The sequence below is a fragment of the Phyllostomus discolor genome, chromosome X, assembly GCF_004126475.2.
Source record: "Phyllostomus discolor isolate MPI-MPIP mPhyDis1 chromosome X, mPhyDis1.pri.v3, whole genome shotgun sequence".
NCBI lineage: Eukaryota > Metazoa > Chordata > Mammalia > Chiroptera > Phyllostomidae > Phyllostomus > Phyllostomus discolor.
Genome location: NC_050198.1, coordinates 35495976 through 35510155, shown reverse-complemented (window position 1 = coordinate 35510155; position 14180 = coordinate 35495976). Strand labels below are relative to the sequence as shown.

The following is a 14180-nucleotide window of genomic DNA, read 5'->3' as shown; positions in this document are numbered from 1 at the left end:
CTGCTTTTGGGAATGAGATGGTCTGAGCTTGTAGGCATTCTCTGTACATGACTTAGTTAGCAGCTGGTTCATCTATTTCTTTTAAAAGATTGATATATAGCCTGTTACAGTTCGTCAATAAACTTAATGACTACCATCTCTGGGGAAATAAAATAAATTAAATTAAATGAAAATAAAATAATTATCCATGTTCTCAAGGAGCTTATAGTCTTGTAGGGGAAAGCATACACGTATTTGACAAATGCCTGATACATTTAAACTCAGCCAGGGGTCGATTTAAATTGATATCTTGACAGTGCCTGGTATTTCATGGTGTTTGTAGGCAATATGGCACATATTTATAACTGAGCTCATGTTGTTGTTTGATTCATCTCTAAGACTATAATGCAAAGTGTGTTGAATGGATATTTAAATGAACTTAGGTTCAACCACTTAAGTATATAGGTATGTGCATTTTAAAATGTGTTTCCAAAATTTAAAAAAATTTAAAAATTATTTCGAAAGTGTTTACTTATTTAAAAATAAAGATCACAAAGTTATAAAGAAGACAATAAAAATCACCTCTTATCCCTCCAGTTACAGACAATTTATTTTTTACATTTTGGGCATAAAGCCTCTAGATTTATCTTTTTCTATGTATACATACATAATTTTGTTAGGCACAAACATCACATACATACTATTTTTTAGCCTGTCCATTTCACCTGAAGCTACATAAGAAAGCACTTTCACCATTGGGGTCTTTTTATTAGTATAATGGTTGAAGTTCTAGGACTTTACAGCTAACCTATATTTATACAGGCTACTTTTTTCTCTCGTCTTAAGAGAGCTTCTATGTTCATTTTAGTTTTTATATTGAATTCTTTTGAGCCTTTTCTTGGAACTTCCACTGTGTGGTGTGTGAAGGTATCAGGTTCAGTTACTCTGAATCTCAGCCAGGTTTTGAATGAGTAATGTGGCAGTTGTAATAAATGGGAATCCATGAACAGCATATTGCTGGCACTGGTCTCAGCTCATTAGTGTATTCAACTAGTATACTCATGGTATTGGGATTTTTATAGGATTAATGTTATACTCAGAGTCTTTTGGTAACTTGATGAAACTTTTGGAAGATAGCATTATTTCACCTATCATTTTGTCTGGGACAGTCCCATTATGATGGGCTTGTTCTATGCATTCATAATTTAAATTTTCCTTGCACCAGCACCAGGAACTACAGCTGAGCTTTGGAGCAGATGGACAAACTTCATCCCAACCTATGATTTTAGACTTGCCCGTTACTGGAGTTCCACAACCAGTCTTTTCTGCAATTTCTCCTCATACATTGCCTGCTTCACATGTTACTTCCCAGCATCCGACAGTTGGTCTGCAACTTGAGCATGGCCCTAGAAATCGGAATCAGGGATTAACCAAATCACCAGATGCCAATCAGACTTCTAATTTCTTACCAGTTAAACACCGTCAAGCTTTGTCAAATCATTCTTCTGCTCAACATGTGAGCAGTGCACGGAATGCTGCTTGTGCAGCACAACTCCTTTCTAGTTCCATTGAGGGCCATTCAGGGGCCCATCAGCCTTCACAAAAGATACACTCAGTATCCCGGCCATACCCAGTGGCACATCAGGAGTCTATAACTCCAGGTTCTTCTGTGCCACAGAGTCAGATTATACTTTTGAAGAAGCCTTGTTGCCAAGCCTCTATTCAGCAGCAGCCATTAATTTTACAACCTAAGATTATGGCATCACCACAAAAAAACGTTCAGCAAGATTGTGTTCTGCGAGAACCTGAAGCTCATGCAAGTCGGCGGCAGCCAAAGGGTGGTACTGAAAATGTGATTCAGCGGCCTGAAGTGGGTCCGCTCCCTGGGGCAGGTGGTAGGTGTGAGGGAGCAGATGTGGAGTTCAACTCATACCAACACTATTTCTATGACTATGACTGTGGGGAAGATTTCTACCGCTCTACATTGCCCAGTGAGGACATCTGGAAGAAATTCGAGCTTGTGCCATCACCCCCTATGTCACTGTGGGGCTCAGGTCCTGGTATCAGGGATCTGACCCCTGGAATTGGTTCCACAGAGCCATGGCCTGCAGGGGGCACAGGGGATGAGGTAGAATCCCGGGGCCACTCAAAAGTTTGGGGCAGGAACTATGCCTCCATCATCCGCCGTGACTGCATGTGGAGTGGCTTCTCAGCCCTGGAACGGCTGGAGAGAGTGGTGAGCAGTCGGCTGACCACTAGTGTGCCCGGGGGGAACCCATCCAAGGTGCCCAGTATCCCGGACCGCACTCCTAGCCTCGAAGTCCGTAACCCGGTGCCTGCTGCCGTCTGTACACTGGGCGAGCCTAAAACCCAGGCCATCTCAGGGTCCGAGAGCCCTAGTGACTTAGAGGGTGAAGAAATTGGTGTTGTGACAGTGAAGAAGAGACAGCCCCTGGGTGTACGGAAACCGGTTACCATCATGGTGCAAGCAGAGTCTTTGGACCCATGCATGAAACACTTCCACGTCGCCGTCCATCAGCAACAACACAACTATGCTGCCCGTTTTCCTCCAGAAAGCTGTTCCCATGGAGGACCTCCAAAGAGAGGTTCCCAAGAAGAGGCTCTGGAGATAGATGATCCAGAGGAGACGGAGGATGAGATACATGAAGTGGTTGTGAGCCCCCCACCTATAGAAAGTGAGGCTCCCCAGTCCTGCCATCCCAAACCTCTTAGTTCTGATACTGAGGATGTGACCAAGAGGGAAAAACACAACCTCCTGGAGCGTAAAAGGCGGAATGATCTCCGTTGGAGGTTCTTGGCCCTGAGGAACCAGATACCTGCCCTGGCCGGCTGCTCTAAGGCCCCCAAAGTGGTGATCCTGAGAAAGGCGTTGGAGTATGTGCAAGCCCTGGTTGGGGCTGAGAAGAGATTGGCTACAGAGAAAAGGCAGCTCCGATCCCGGCAGCAGCAGCTGCAGAAAAGAATTGCATACCTCAGTAGCTACTAACAGACCAAAAAGCCTGACTTCTCTTTCTTACGAGTTTATTTTATTTTTTAATTTTGTTTTTATTTTTTATTACAATTTTTTTTGTCCTCACTCGAGGACGTGATTGTTTTTAGAAAGAGGGGAAGGCGGGGAGATAGAGATGGAAAGAAACAGCAATGTGAGAGAGAAACATTGATTGGTTGCCTTGCGTGTATGTTCCCCAAATAGGGACCGAACTCACAACCTAGACATGTGCCCTGACCAGGAATCAAACCAGTGACCTTTTGGTTTATGGGAGAATGCTGCAACTAACTGAGCTGCACTGGCCAGGGCCGGACTTTATTGTTTAACCTTCCCTCTCCCCTTTAGTAATTTGCACATTTTGGTTATGAGTAGGAATGTCTAGACAGTAGATCTCAGGATACTTTGCAGCCAGTGCACACAATAAGGGCTTGCATTCTTGGAAACCAAGAACCCCAGCTCTCCCTTTCCCCTGACTCATGGGAGCACTGGGTCTTCTCTAGCACCTTTGGCTTCTCAGGCAAATAGCTGACTGAGGAGCCCTGGGGTCTACCTAGTTCACTAGCTTTGGAGAAAAGTCTGACAGATGCTATGCAACGGGTGGTGGATATGGTTGGGGCCTCTAGCCTGCATGAAATGTCACCCTCCAGATGAGCATTAGGCTGGGAAAGGATGCTCATACTGCTGTCTGGGGTGATGATAGGACAGCCGGGCCTGGTTGTTCTCCCTGAGCCTCCTTTTTCCAGGAGACACATGAGCTGTCTTGGGTGAAGACAAGCTCACAGACTTGATCAACATGAACCATTACCTCACTGTCAGACACTTTACAGTAGATGAGGAGTTGGAAACCTTATATATATAAAAAATAATGTTAGATGATACCCTTCCTCCCACTCTCAATGCTGTGACCTTGAGAACATTTAAAGAGCTTAACCTCTAGATTCTTTGTCTCAAAACCCTCTGGGCTCTTTCCTCTGAGGGAGAGACAATTCTGTCCTTATAAGGGACTTTTTTTTTGTTTCTTTCTGCCTTTGTTATTCAATGGGCTCTACATGCAATGGGAAATATTTTTGACCCTTTCTTACAAGTCAAAAATATTTCCCTAAGACACAGGGAAGTGGGTCCTAGCCTGGAGATGGCTTAGAGCCCTGGCTTTGAATTTGTTCCCCACTCAGGTATCTTCTGTCTTGGAATCTTTTCTCAAGGCAGATGTCAGGCTCCTGAAGAGAGAATTGTATGTACCACTTCTTATTTCCCAGCTCCCTCTCATCTCAATCCCTGAGTGCTAAGTTTGAAGTTGTAGTAGAACCATGCAGACCTGTCCTTGCTCTTGCACAACTCCAAGGAGCTTGCTATTTCTCCAGCCACCCTTGGGCCACCTGCCTTCCTGGCATGAGTCAGGATCCTTTTCCCAAAATCTGGGCCTTACTGAAGTTTTTACTGCGAGAGCTGCTGGTACTCATCCAGTCCTCCAAAAGGTGGCCTGGCCTCCTGGTGGGAACTCTTGTTTAATGGATTGTGATGGTTTTTGCCCCAGGTGGGCACCTCCAAGTGGTTTCCAGTGTAGCCTTCAGTCTGTGAAAGGTAGCCAACCCTGTAGTGTCTTGTAGGACACCTCAGGAACCCATAAGCCTAGTCTGTAAGAAGGAACAGCTCCCCTCCAGAACTCTGTCCAGGGCAGCAGGTATCTGCTGGCTGTGGGCTTGAAAGTGGGGGAGGAACAAGGATGGTAGAAGGCTTTATGTGGCTTTGGAAAGCCACCTGCTACTAATAAACCTATTATGCATGATGGTCTATTTCTGAGGTTGTCTCTTGGCACCAGAAAACCCCAGTGCAAATGTGGAAAAAGCCTCTCTACATTTTGGAGCTTGATTTTCAGTAGCCAACTGACTTCTGAAACTGTCTTTGGAGAACAGGTGGGAAGTAGGTTACTGATGTCTCGCCTGAGTAGCTTGTGTTTTTTAGCTGCTTTTGGGTATTATGCTGGCAACAGTTTTTTTCTTTTGCATGCTGTATTTTTGTGTGCCTTTTTACAAACTGCTGGTGTTTGTACAAGAAAAAACTTCTTGGGCAATTTTTTTAAAAAATGTGAATCAGCCCCTTGAACAGCCATCTTACTCTGTTCAACACCTTTATCCAGAACCACCTACAGAACTTCCATCCTTCCCATTGAAGGCTCCTGAGCAGCTGCCTCTTATGATAAATCCCTGAGAACAAGCTTCTTACCCATCACAGTCAACTTCCCCATCTAGACTCTAGCATAGCCTGTTTGTTCACTGCCAGCCCCAGAGCATTCTCTTATACTGTACAACCACTGGGGTGACAGCCAATTTATTCTATGCAGACTTCTTATCAAGTTCCACCCATTACTAAAGCCCTCTTACTCAGCGCCAGTCCAAGGGAAGCCTGCTTATCCAGTGCAATCTCTTGTTTAGTCATCTTTTTCAGACCAGCCAGCATATAGGATCCCAGTAGCTTACCCTGTACAACCTGTGGAACAGCCTGCTTAGAAGGCACTGCATCTGAGGTGTGTCCCTTATTCAGGAGAAACTGTTTCCACCATCCAGACAACTGAATAGACAACCTTTGTAACCTAGCAAATATACACAGTGAACCCTTCCAATACTAATGAAGTACATACTAATTACAAACTCTGCAGATCAGAAGTTTATACTCAGCCCTGGCCACTATGGCTCAGTTGGTTGGAGCATTGTCCCATACACTGAAAGGCTGCAGATTCAATTCCTGGTCAGGGTACACACCTAGGTTGTGGATTTGATCCTTTGTCCTGGTGCGAATGGAAGATAGCACATTGATGTTTCTCTCTCGCATCAATGTGGTCTCTCTTTCTCTGTCTCTCTCCTCCTCCCCCTCCACCCCCCACTGAGAGAAGTGAAAGAATGTCCTCAGGTGAGGAGTAAATTAAAATAATAGAAGTTATACTCAGGTCCACCTTGTGTAGCACAGACGTGAACAACCAGCCTATTTAACACAACCCCAAGGTAATATCTTCAACAAAAGGCGTATTTAACATTAACCTCAGATACACAGACATGTTCTACAGAGCCTTTACTTAATTTCCAGCATTTAGAAGTTCCATCCCAAGCAGATGTCAATCTAGGACTCCGGCAGCTTAAAGTCCAGTCAACCAGCATTACATCTCAGAGGGCCATGGAAAGCCAGTTTCAACACCCTGCACAGATGTCTTTCATTTAGCAGACCCCTTCAAGGCCCAGATCTAGCCGTCATACTTCTCTGCACAGCTTTCCAAGTCACATCTAACACCAAGGCAGGTTTCTCACTCAGCTTTCATTCTGCATCAGCAGATAATTCACTTACCTCATGAACAAACACAGAAAAGCCATCAGTTGTCTACTCAAGAAGGGCACATAAATCAACAGCATTCTCTGTGTAGCCAATATGCTCTTTTCCAACAGCAGGTACCTCATTCACAGGCATCTAACCAAGTTCATCCATTACTAGGTATTCCAAAGGCCATTACAAACATGGTCTAGATTACACCTCCTTTGCAACAATGGTTACAACCAGCAGCAAAAATATGTAATACAATTTTTAGAGCAACTTCAAGTTCTTAGGCATTAGAGAACAGTCTTTTCCCCTGCAGAAAAACCTAGCACAGCAACAGCCAGCATGTATGGATAGCATCATTTTGCTATCTAGCCATAGTGGCAACCATCTTGTTTTTGATTCATCAGAAACAATTACAACAGCAGACCTTCTTTCAAAGCTTTGGGATAGCCCTTCTAAATCAGCCGTCTTCTCTGTTCATCTGTCAACACTTAGAATTCCAGTACAGGCTTCCACTGCCTTTCAAAGCATTTTTTTGTTTCAGACACAGCAGCATTTGCAAAGCCAAGACATTCCAAAGGTAAATTCTCCTGGGGGAAAATGGTGGATGATTGTGATTTTTCTGTAATGTTCAAGGGTCAGGGAGACCATAGGCTATAGTAGAAATGGCACTGAGCTGGGAGTCAGTCCCTGTTTCTAGCACTTTCCTTTACTCACTGGGTGGCATTGATCAAAGTCTCTTTGAATTTTCCTTATTTGTAAAGAGAAGGGATTAGACCCAATGATGACAAAATATTTCAGCACCTACTTGGGATATGTCAGTGAATAAAAAACCAAAGTTAAAATAACAAAAAGTTTATTTGCTTTCTGCCACTGAGTTATGTTGCTTAATCAAGGGGAGACTCAGTAACCATAATAAAAAGTAAATTATATAATACATTACAAGGAGATTGGGGAAATGTAGAGCAGGCTTAAGAAGGAAAGTGGGTTGCAGTTTTCAGTAAGGTTGTGATTAGGTTAGGCCTCATTCAGAAGGTGACTTTGAGCAAACACCTGAAGGTGGTGATTGGGAGCCCATAGTGTACATTCTAGGCAGAGGGAATAACCAGTGGAAAGGTCCTGAGGGAGGAGTATGAGGTACTATATTTTGCCGTGTATAATGTGCACTTTTTTGTCCAAATTTTTTAGGGAAAAATAAGGATGTGCATTATATGTGGGTAGTACTAATTCTGTATCTATATAAATGTTTGTAATTCTTTTATTTATTCTTGTGCATTAAAAGTGTAACTCTGAAAAGCAATATCTGTATGCAAAATAATAACCTGGAATAAGATAATTAGTTTTGTTTCTAAATACAAATAAGTAAAAAATTGAATTAAAAAATAAAATTGAAGATTTTCTTTCCTGAAAATTTGGGCCAAAAATATGGGTACACATTATACACAGGAGCACACATATGGCAAAATACAGTATGTCTGGCATGTTTGAAGAATAGCAAGGAGGCCAGTATATTTGTTAGTCCTAAAATGTTAGGAGCCTATCTTACTGTTCTACATTTGTAATAAAGCATTTGCCTTTATGAAATGATACTAATGATCACTATTGTGTGATTCCTAGGTGCCAAATACTGTTCTCTAACAGCTTGACATGTACTATCGTCACAACAACCCTATGAATAGTAGCTGTCATTACCCCCATTTTACAGGTGAGGAAACGGAGGTTTAGAGAGGTTAAGTTACTTTCCCAATGTCTTACAAGAGGGTCAGGATTTGAACCCAGACTGCCTGGCTGCAGAGGCTGTGCCATTAATCGTTACACCATTCAGCCTCTTTGTAAGATAGCTATGTTATCTTTTCTGCCAGAATTGGAGAAAAAAAGGGTATGATGACTTCAGTGAGATTTCTTTAAATCGTGGGATTGATTTGAAATAATTAAAGGAAGGAACTGAGAATTTAAGTTTACTCTTTTCTTGATCTTCTGTTATGTTTTAGATAACCCAAAAATCCCTGAATTTATTGAGTTTTGCTAATAAAATACTTGAGGTTCTTAGATAAAAGGTATGCTGTACTGTAAGAGTTTTCTAATGATGATATATTGTTATAAAGAGCTATTATCTCAAGTACTGTTTTATAAAATTCCCTCTTTATCAAGGGCATAAATCAGCCATTTTCAACCATTTTCATTTCATGGCATACATAAACTAATTACTAAAGTTTTGTGGTACACCAAAAATATGTTTTTTGCCAACCTGACAGAAAAATAGGTATAATTTTGATTCATTCACACTGGGTGGCTATTGTGTTTGCTGTTGTTATTTTTTTCTTTTGACAATCTAAGGGAAAAGAGGTCAGTGCCACTGACTAAATAGTCAAGTAATGCATGTTTTAAAAATTCTTGCGGTACACCACAGTGGTTGAAAATTGCTGGCATAAATTATAATGAATTCCTGTGTGTGCGTGCTGACTCCTAACGGGGATGAGCAGTTTCTTCAGACAAAGCATGTTAGTCCAGGATTTATTTCTTTTGAATAGAGTTGTTTCACAAAGTATTTTGCTTTGGAAAATTCATTTGTGTGGCCATGTGTTATGTACTTTCCTTATGTAATTAAAAGAATTTCCCCAAGATTTTATTAAGAAAAATTTTAAAGGTACAGAAAACTTGAAAAACATGTAGAGTAAATACCCATATAGCTACCAACTAGATTATACAGGTAGCTTTTCCTGTATTTGCTCCAGCTATCCCTTTATGCATTTATCAATTCATTTTATTTTTCTGGTACATTTCAGAATTAAAGTTGCTGACGTCAGTATTCTTCATCCTGAAATACTTCATATCATTGACTCTAGAACTCAGTATTTGTTTATATTTTTTAGTTTACATTTAAGTGCAGTAAAATGCACAGATTATAATTTACTGTGTTTTGATAAATGATTACACCTGTGTAACCCAAGCCATTATCAATATATAGGACAGAAGTTGTCAAACCTTTTCCGTAATAGTCTAGAATAGTAACTATTTCAGGCTTCATGGGGTATAGAGTCTCTGTGACAAGGACTCAACTTTCCTATTGTATGCATGAAGACAGCCATTGGCAATAATGTAAAAGAATGCGCATGGCTGTGTTCCAATACAACTTTATTCACAAAAACAGGTGGAGGGCCAGATTTGGCCTGTAGGCTGTAGGTAGCCTGCCCACCTGATATAGAATACTGCCATTACTGCAGAAAGTTCCCTCATGCCCCTTCCGCGTCAGTCCCCACCAAAGTCCACCACTGTGGGCTTTTTTCACCATAGGTTAGTCTGTTCTAGACCTTCATATAAATGGAATCATACAATATGCACTCTTGTGTAAGGTTTCTGTCACTCAGTATGTTTTAGATTGATCCATGTTGTGTGTATCAATAGTTTATTTTTTTTACTCTAGAGTACTAGTCCATTGTATGAATATACCAAATTTTCCATCCATTTTACTATTTGTGAACACCTGAGTTTTCTAGTTTTCATCTATTAGGTGCCGCTATGAAAATTCTTTCGTGAGTCTTTTTGTTAACATGTGTTTATTTCTCCTGGATAATACCTAGGAGTAGGTATTGCTGGGTCTTCAGATAGGTATTTAACTTTTAAAGAAATGGCCAGTTTTCCAAATTGGCTGCACCATTTTACACTAACACCAGCAGTATATGGGAGTTCTACACCCTCACCAACATTATCTTAACTGTTTTGGTAGGTGTGTAGTAGTATAGCTCATTGTGGTTTAATTTGCATTTCCCTGATGACGATGATGCTGAGCACTATTTTGTGTATTTATTGGTTTTTGTCTTGCTATATCTTTCTTTCTAAAGTGTCTTTACAGGGTATATGCCCATTTTATTTTGCTTGTTGTTTGCATTGCTATTATTGACTTAAAGGAGTTCTTATATTCTGGATACTAGTCCTTTGTCAGATACATACTTTACAAATATATTCTCCAGTTTGTGAATTGCTCGTTCATTTTTGTAATTTTTTTTTTTTTACCAGACAGAGCACTTTGCCCTGAATTGGTCTACTTAGGGTTAGGGATAGTGTATGGATTCTTGACTTTGTGTAGGAAAGATTTCACAACACCAGTCCAGGTGACTATTAAGGCGACTAATATGTTCCCTATATTAAAGTTGGGGACAGTAAAACGAGGAAGGGCTTATTAGCATAGAAGAAGTAACAGGAGAACCTAGGCTTGGCTGCCTTAACTGATTGGGAGGCCTTGGGCACAGGTTCTTGGGCTTAGTCTGGGAAGAGCTGCTGCTGCCCATTGCTGCCTGATTGAAAGTCTCCGGATCCCTTATTGTTTAGATGTATGCCTTTGTGGGAAGAAGAGGGTGAAGAAGAGGGAAAAGGGATTGGTGCAGGCTATTCCTCAGAGGGAGAGCCTACCTCACCTTGGTGCCTTGCTCTGGGTCCTTTGTCTCGAGGCGTTTATCTCTCTTTTGCAGGTGGGAATCTTAGAGGAGGTCTGGTGAGGGAGGGTTTCAGCAAAATACTCATCAGTTTTGCAGGTGTGCCCTTTCAGGATCATGGTCTCTAGTGATTATTCAGTGACAGGGCAAGAGGTCATTAGTCATTGTAGCTGGTCCTGGAGCTGAAATACAACTGAAGCCTAGATGTTATCATCTCTAGGGAGGTGACCATCTGTACCTGGCTGTAAATTGCTTTGCCATTGTGTTCAGCTACCTATCTCAGTTTCCCAGTTCACTTGTCAAGGAATTTTCCTAGCTTCTTACTATTCTGCCTCAGTTTCATTTGATGACACAGTGTATTTAATCTTGGTGAAGTTTATAATTCATCAAAATTTTCTGTTGTCATCAATGCTTTCTGTGGCTTCAGAAACCTTTGCTTACACCCACATTACATAGATACTATCCTGTTTTAGGTTTTAGGTTCAAGTTTGTAGTCTATTTTTAATTAATTTTTATGAATATTGTGAGGTAGGGGATCAAAAGTTCTTCTTTCTCTCCATATGAACATCCCATTGTTCATGCTTTAGTTGTTGAAAAGGTTTTGTTTTTCCATCAGATTGTTTTGGCAACTTTATCAACAGTAAAATAACCATATATGTGTGGATCTGTTTCTGGACTGTATATCCTGTTGCATTGATTTATTTGTCCATCCATAAGCCAGTATCACAGTGTCTTGATTGCTGTAGCTTTATTGTATGTCTTGAGGTTAGGTAGTAGAAATCTTTCTATTTTGTTTTGCCTTTTCAAGATTTCTTTTGATATTCTAGGTCCTTTGCATTTCCATGCAAATGTTAGAATAAGATGGACAATTTCTATAGAAAGATGTCTGGTGGAATTTTAATAAGGATTATGTAAAATCTGGAGATCAATTGGAGGAGAAATAATATTGTAATAATATTGAAACTTCCAACCCAGGAGCATGGCATATTTCTCCATTTATTTATGTTTTTTTTTTATTTTTCAGCAATGTTTTATAGTATGGAGGTTTTAGCATAGCTCTCTTTTTTGTGTGTATGTATGGAGAGACATCTTTTGTAACCTTATTTCTAAATGTTTTATGTTTTGACATTACTATTACTAATGGAATTGCTTTTGAAGTTATATTTTTCTAGTTTTTTTGGTATTTGTATATAAAATAAAATTGTTTTTTGTTTATTGTTCCTGTATTCTATGACTTTGCTACAGTTCAATGTATGCAATATTACTTTTTGTTATTTTTTTATGCCTAAGGATTTTCAATGTAAATAATTATATAATCTGCAAATACAGGCAGTTGTACTTATTCTTTACCAATCTTTATGCTTTTTATTTTTATTTTTGCCTTGTTTCACTGGTCCAAACTTCAGTACAACGTTAAATAGTAAAGAAGTTACCAGATATTTTTAATTTTTTTAGAGATTTTATTTATTTAGGCGAAAAGAGAAGGAGAAAGGGAGGGAGAGAAACATCAATGTGTGATTGCCTTTCACACATCCCTGACTGGGAATCTAATCAGCGATCCTCTGGTTTGGTGGCCTGCACTCAATCCACTGAGCTACACCAGCCAGATCTATTTTTTATTTTTTTTTACATTTTTGTAATTGTTGTTCAAGTACAGTTGTCTCCATTTTCACCCTCCCCAGCCATCCCCCTCCTACCCTGGATCCTGTCCCCCTTTGGTTTTGTCCATTTGTTCTTTATACATGTTCCTGAAAACCCCTTCCCCTTTTTCCCCCTTTATCCCCTCCCACCTCTCCTCTGGTTACTGTCAGGTCTTAATTTCACTATCTCTGGTTATACTTTGCTCACTTGCTTATTTTGTTGATTAGGTTCCACTTATATGTGAGATCATATAGTATTTGTCCTACCCTTCGAGACAGCATGGATGGATCTGGAGAGCATTATGCTAAGTGAAATAAGCCAGGCTGTGAAAGACAAATACACTCTTGTGTTTTAACAATTTCTATCCAAATTTATCTAGGCAATTTTTTTTATCTAAATATAATTCACACACCATAAAATTCCCCCCTTTAAAGTATACAATTCAGTGGTTTTTCATGTATTTACAAGTTGTGCAACCATCACCACTAATTCTAGTGTATTCAAAACTAGAATACACTAGAATATTCTAGAATATTTGAAACATCGATCAGTTGCCTCTCACTTGCCCCCAGTTGGGGACCAGGCCTGAAACCCGGTTATGTGCCCTGACTGGAAAACATCCAGCAAACTTTCCCATTGCTCAGTCCACTGAGCCACATCAGCCAGGGCTCATTCTTCATTCTTGACCCCTAACTCCCTAGCCTCTCTCTTTCACTTACCTCCTTTCTGTCTATTTATTTGCCTCTTCTAGGCATTTTATGTTAATGGAATCATATGGCGTATGGCCTTTTCTGTCTGGCTTCTTTCACTTATAACTATGTTTTCAAGTTTTATCTATGTAGTAGCATGTATCAGTACTTTATTCCTTTTTATTGCCAAATAATATTCCATTGAATAGATTATGATACCCATTTTTCAGTTGATCGTATTTGGGAATGTTCTACTTTTTTGTTGTTATGAATAATGCTTCTGTGAATATTTGTGTACAAGCTTGTGTGTGAACATTTATTTCCGTGGTGAAATCCTGGGCCGTTTGGCAACTCTATGTTTAACTTTTTGAGGAACTGCCAAATTTCCCAAAGCAGCTTGTCCACATCTTTATCATAAACACTTGTTATTTGTCTTTCTCATTGTTGCATCCCTAGTGGGTGTGAAGTGGTATATCTTTGTGATTTTTATTTGCATTTCCATGAAGGCTAATGATATTGAACATCGTTTCATGTGCTTATGGATCCTTTGTATCTTTTATCCTCTCAGAAGAAATAGGTATTCAAATCCTTGCCATTTTTTTTTTGTCTTTTTATTATTGAAGTTGTATTCTGGATGCTAGACCCTTATCAGGTATGTGATTTGCAAATATTTTCTCCCCTTTTGTGGCTTATCTTTGCACTTACTTGATAGTGTCCTTGCAGCATAAATTTTTTAAAAATGTGATAAAGTCCATTTATCTATATTTTCTTTTCTTGTTTACTCTGCTTTTGTGGTTATATGTAAGAAACCATTGCCTAATTCACTGTCATATAAATTTTCTCCTGTTTCCTTCTGAGAGTTTTAAGTTTTAGGTGTTTATTTGGAGTTATTTTTTATGTAAAGTTTGAGATAGGTGTCCAATTTCATTCTTTTCATGTTGCTATCCAGTTTTCCCAGCTCTATTTATTAAAGACCATTGAATAGACTTGACATCCATATTGCACATTAACTGACCATAGAAGTATGAGATCTTTGACTCTATTTTCCTTTTTTAAGACTATTTTGGTTCTTCCTGATCACTTCAGTTCTCATATGATTTTAGGATCATCTTATTACATTTT

At 39.8% G+C, this 14180-nt stretch overlaps 1 protein-coding gene across 2 annotated transcripts in view; it reads left to right on the top strand.

The window, feature by feature from the left end:
* Positions 1–14180, top strand: part of LOC114505343 (constitutive coactivator of PPAR-gamma-like protein 2) — a 264300-nt gene that overhangs the window by 70595 nt on the left and 179525 nt on the right. The window lies entirely within an intron of this gene.